The sequence below is a fragment of the Sinocyclocheilus rhinocerous genome, unplaced genomic scaffold, assembly GCF_001515625.1.
Source record: "Sinocyclocheilus rhinocerous isolate Xijiao unplaced genomic scaffold, SAMN03320098_v1.1 scaffold35, whole genome shotgun sequence".
NCBI classification, from domain to species: Eukaryota; Metazoa; Chordata; class Actinopteri; order Cypriniformes; family Cyprinidae; genus Sinocyclocheilus; species Sinocyclocheilus rhinocerous.
In genome coordinates this window covers 1,249,539-1,254,012 of record NW_015661991.1, presented here as the reverse complement: position 1 = coordinate 1,254,012, position 4,474 = coordinate 1,249,539, and the positions used below count along the sequence as shown (strand labels likewise).

The window sequence follows — 4,474 nt, the reverse complement described above, 5'->3', positions numbered from 1 at the left end:
AATTTTTTTTATTTGTTCTTATTTTATTACTGACTTTTTACTTGTGTTGCGTTTTAAACTTTGCGTTGAAGAAAAGTAGATTTTTGTTTGTATATGCTGTCAATTTTAGTTCTTAGAAAGAAAATTGGAATCGGCAAAAATCGGTATCGGCAGATCACACTAACAAAAAAATCGGAAATCGGAATCGGCCAAGAAAATTGCAATCGGTGCATCTCTAATTTTTTTCATTCTGGTTGTATTATTTGCTGAAAAAAAAGTTTTCTAAAAAAGACACAGAAGGGTGTGACATAATATATGGCCGTTGCAGTGTTTGTAAGAATTTCAAAGTTCACGTGATCATGGCTTTGAAGGATATATCCACCTTATTTTTTTCGTAAGAGCCGGCACAGCCATGTGTAAATTTAATGTTTCTGACCTCTGGTGTTGTCCGCCTCCAGTTATTTTTTACTTGCAAAACTGCTTAATTCTGCATTGAAGAATAAGGTGGATAGGGTTGTTCTGGTGACATTTGTGATATTCCACCATCAAGGAACAGTGAATGTGAGTGTTCTGGAAAGTGCCTCATCATTGTGATGGCAGCACAAGCGCCGCTCATTCACAGACCCCAGCTCAGAGGAAGCATAGATGTGTAAAAGTGAGTGTGTGTAGGAGGGTGCAGATTTTATATGGCAGCATCAGTGGCTTGAATCTGATGTGGGTAGATACTGGCAACCAGTGTAGCGAGACAAAGGCTAACAGGATCAAGATCAAGCTGAATTATTCAATTAATGTAGTTCTTTTTATGTTAATTAAGGACATGTACACACGTACACGGTATTTTTATAAACGGAGTTTTTCATTCTTCCGTTTTAAAAAAAATCTCCATCTACATGAAAACGCAAACGCATGCTATGAACCACTGTCAAGAGCATGCCAAGCCAACAGGTGGCGATATAATCTCAACCGTAAAGCCATGTTGGCCAATCAGAAGCCTGAAAAAGTTTCCAGTAGGCGGAGATAACAGCGCAGGCTCCGACGTCACTTGCCAAAAACTCCGGTTTCGCGGTCTACACGATAACACTGCAACCAGAGTTTTTGAAAATCTTCACCCTGGCAGGCATTTTCAAAAATGTTCGGTTTCAGTGAACTGGTGCTGCGTTTGCATGTGGACGAACGGCCAAACCGCGTAGAAAAAGCTGGGGTTTTAAAAATAACCGCGTTCGTGTGGACAGGGCCAAAGAAGGTGTGAAGGGAGCCCTTTTGGGTTCACTGAAGACCAGGTGTGCTGCAGCATTCTGGATCATTTTAGGGCTTTTTACTACATGCTGGACGGCCAGGCAACAAGTTTATTTCCTTCTTTCCCCTTATATATCCTTATGAATTAATAATATAAATGTAAAAATTGAAATTAGGTTTTTATTAGGTATTGCTGTTAATACTATACAGAGTGCATCAAATAGGAGGTTGGTTAATCTCCTTACTTATGCTGCCTGTAAGAACATTTTTCTTAAATGGATCTCTGATAAACTGCCAACGGTCTCAGAATGGCTTATGGTGATATTTTATTTTCTTTCATTGGAATATATTACCTACAGGTCAAAAGGGGAAATGGATATGTTTTATCAGACATGGAACCTATTTATGAATCTAAAATTGATGCAAGTATAAGGATTTTTTTTTTTTTAAACTTTTTTAACATTTCTTTCTTTCTTTCTTTCTTTATGATGCATGTATCTGTGGCAGAATGCACTTTTTGTGATCTGTAGTCATTATTCTTTTGTTTTGTTAAAATAAAGAATAAAAAAAATGTGTACACACATCTACTCACATATATACATGGTGTAAGGAAAACATGTTATTAGTTTTACGTAATGGATGTAACACATTACATTTTTTAAATAATTGCATTTAAATATTTCTTGAAAATAAAACATTTGTTTTAAATTAAATTTAACACTTTCAGTTTTAAACATTCTTTTTTGTTGTTGTTTTTCATTTATTGATGACACTCCTAAATGCCATGGACTGTTAACTGGCTGAGCCTGACCAGAACATTTTTCTGAAAGTCTGATATAGAAATACCTTCTTAATTTATGTCACAAGCATATTCATTCTTTTTTTTCTTCTGATTATTATTATTTTTTTTTTTTACAAGTTAAAAACAGGAACAGGAGTGACCCATAAACTCTGTTTCCGTTGTCGGAAATAAAAATGATGCCCACAGTCAGTACTGTACATTCATACATAACTTGAATAATTGGAAAGTAAATCTGATTATAAAGACTGTAGAAAAGTGATTAAAATGCGTAGAGAAATACAGTTGTTATTGTCTATTAAGCAGCTATTACCTCATTTATAGTTCTCCAGCCATCAGCTCTGCTTCCAACCATATGTTACAGTGCTCCATTTATTTAGGGAGCTTTGGCCCTGCTCGTGCATTTATCAGTGAGACAGCAATTAAGATCTGGTGAAAGCGGAAGGCGTTGTGAGATTGCAGCTGATTCCCAGACCCAAGCTGAATGTTGAGAGGAGGGAAAGGGAGAAAGGGAAGTGACTGTTGACGCAGGAACAAAGACATGACTCTAGTGTGCTGAGGAACATGAACTGAGATGTTCTTTGCTATTTCAGTTCCAGTGGTATGGAGCGCAATGCTGCATTTTCATAAATCACTGCTATAATATATGGCAATTCAGCCTGATTCTATATCTCCAGTCCGATAATCTCTTCCTCCGTTGTGAGGACAAATGGTTGTGCTATATTATGATTATAGTCATGACCATTTCACAAACAAATATATTTGTTTGTGAAATGGCACAGTTTTATAAATATCACACACACACACATATACACATACACACACACACATACACATACACACACATATACACATATACACACACACATACACACATATACACACACACATATACACACACTGATGCGCTCAGTCAGAGAGTGTTCGGCGAGTGAAAATATATCTGAGCTAAACTTATACTTAGCCTCCAACTCACACACTGGCGAGTAAAATCTGAGAATTTATTAGCAATTGGCTAATATTAGACATCATTTAGTCGCCAGAGTGAAGATTTAGTCGCAAATGCGAGTGATTTACTCGCAATGTAGAGGGTTGCTAAAGGTCATTGGTACAGCATGCAGTGAAAATCATCAATTCTGTCATCATTTAATCACTCTGTCATTCCAAACCTGTATGCATTTATTTCTTCTGCTGAACACAAAAGAAGATAATTTGAAGAATGTTGATAGTCATATATTTTTTTCTCTACAGTGGACGTCAATGGCAACCAAAACCAACATTTTAGTTGCCAACATTCATCAAAATATCTTATTACATGCTGTATTTTTGAGTGAACTATCACTTTAAGAAACTGGCTTTTGTTAGTTAAATTACAAAAGACTGGAAATTATATTGAGGACATTGGAAAAAACTATAAATTGATTATAATTAAAACTTATTTTGTCTGAAACATCTTAATTTGAGAAAGAAAAAATAATGTCACTTAATTATGATAAAAGACAGTTAACATATTTTATTGTAGCTAGTTGCCAAATAAACCTTTATCATTTTCATTTAGTTTAACTTGATAAATGAACTGAAACCGGTATAAAAATGTATAAAAAAAACTATATAGACATATGTTTAAAAAAAAAAAAAAGACAAACACACAACAAAATGACTAAAACTTTAAAAAAAAGTTAAACAGAAAACAAAACTATTTCAAACAATAAATAAAACTATAGTTGTATCTTAATGATACTAAAATAACACTCATAGTGTCACGGTTCGCTACTGTGAGGAGCACGGAGACGAAGGAGCGAGGAGACGAGGAGTGGAATTCCAACATATAGATTTTAATCACATCCAGGGAACAAGGAAACGTAGCAAGGGTAGACATTTACAATTCCGGACAAGGGAGAACAGAACGGGCTAGAACTCAAATAGGGCAGATAACGAGGGGCAGACAGGTGAGGAGGATAACTAATAACAAGGAACACCTGGAACTAATTGAACTAAATGGGGACAGGGACAGGCCCCTCCCGAAAGGCGCGTCCCGTGCCGTACAACATCCAACGGGGAGGGGGGGGTGGGTGCTCTGGAGGTCTCTAGGAGCAGGGTTCCAGGATGGAAGGCCACCAGGGCAGCGCCCGTTCCGGGACCCATGGTGGATTAGGCAGTTCGGGGTGCCATGGCAGATCAGGCAGTTCGGGGTGCCATGGCGGATCAGGCAGTTCGGGGTGCCATGGCGGATCAGGCAGTTCGGGGTGCCATGGCGGAGCAGGCAGTCAAGGAGGCCATTGCGGATCAGACAGTTCAGGAAGCCATGGCGGTGCAGGCAGACTAGGAAGCCATGGCGGAGCCGCCTCCGAGGCGCCAGCCCCCGCCCCGGCCTCTACGGCTGGAGCCCCCCCCAAAAAAATACTTGGGAAAGATAACGGGCTCCGAGGCCCTCCGTGGGCCAGACATAGATGAGCCCTC

The 4,474-nt window shown here is 38.6% G+C and overlaps 1 protein-coding gene across 1 annotated transcript in view; it reads left to right on the top strand.

The window, feature by feature from the left end:
- LOC107727086 (polypeptide N-acetylgalactosaminyltransferase 18-like) overlaps positions 1 to 4,474 on the top strand; it is a 113,841-nt gene that overhangs the window by 80,162 nt on the left and 29,205 nt on the right. The window lies entirely within an intron of this gene.